Source organism: Oxyura jamaicensis, chromosome 1 (assembly GCF_011077185.1).
Source record: "Oxyura jamaicensis isolate SHBP4307 breed ruddy duck chromosome 1, BPBGC_Ojam_1.0, whole genome shotgun sequence".
NCBI lineage: Eukaryota > Metazoa > Chordata > Aves > Anseriformes > Anatidae > Oxyura > Oxyura jamaicensis.
The window spans coordinates 68,158,557-68,159,987 of NC_048893.1; positions in this window are offsets into that span (position 1 = coordinate 68,158,557).

The window sequence follows — 1,431 nt, forward strand, 5'->3', positions numbered from 1 at the left end:
TCTTTTAATGGATGATGAATTAAGGAATTTTACAAATGCTCACAGAAATTAGAGAAGTTTGAGCAGCTTAATTCCTACAAGGTCTGTTAGTACTCTTTTCATTACAATTGCAGACAGACCTTTACCAGCCACAATGATGGCTTACTGTAACCTATGGATGTAGTCATACCCAGTGTCTTCTTTCAACACAGCATAAACATCACATGTTGAGGACTTTTGATTATTTTTTTTTACACCCCTTCCTATGCTGAATTCAGGTGTATTATTTATTCATGAAAAAAATTGTTTAGAATAGCCTAAAATTCAAAATAAAATGTATCCTTTTTTCAGACTTAACAGTACAAACTATATCATTAAAAACAAAAACAAACAAACAAAAAAAAAACACAAAACAAAAGAAAATACTATTTTTTCCTTAAGCTTCATTTACACACCTTTACATCATTAAAAATTTGGAGACTCAAAAAAGCCTTAGGAGCATGAAAACAAGGAAGCTCTTAAATACTCAAATACCTGACAACAAACCTTGTGTCATTACAAACCCCAAGTGAAAGAATCCTCAGTTAGCTAGGATGTAGTTTTGTCTCAATGTAAGTGAAGTGGTTAATATGCTCATTTAAACAAATAAGAGTTGAGCACAATTTCTTAAAAATTACACTAGTTTATAGTTAATTATCTAGCATCATTGCATTTTATCTGTGGTATAACTTAGTCTTGCTATACAAAGTCCCACAAAAACTAATCAGTATAAAAGCCATGCTATGACACATCATATATTCTGATACCTCTTAATAGGTGAAGCACTAAAGAACCTCACTACTGTTAAAATAAACATCAATGACAGTAACTCCCTATGGTGCCCACACTTGGCTGAATACCTGAAACCAATTTAGTATTCATGCCGAGTCTTAAAAGATGAGGTAGAACACTAGTAGAGGTAGAACAGCTCTTGAAAAATATTATTGCTTATTTTGATGTTAGCTATTACACTGAATATGGAATTACTATTCACAAAAATCTTTTCAACAATGTTGAAAATAATGAGCAGAAATAGGTCATTTTTTTTTTGGTTGATATTTTTGTTTGGTTTAAATTCAATCAAAGTAGCTTAATCTGAAGAAAAAGCACAATAGATCTATAAACAGGAAAAAAAAAAGCCCAGATTCTTCATATCAGAAATCATTGAAACGAAATATCAAAATACATCAAGAAAATCCACAGGAAAAAGTTTGACAGACATTTTAATATTAATGTTTATTTTTCTAATAGAACTGCTGCTGAAGTTGTCTGGCTGCTGAATATTATTCTATCCCCAATATTTAGTTGCATTCAACTCTTCTTAAAAAAATTCTGTCTTAAGCTTGTCATTTTCATGTCTTATTTCAACAGAGAGTAAAGCTTTTATTTTACTGACAGCTTGAGAAAATCTAA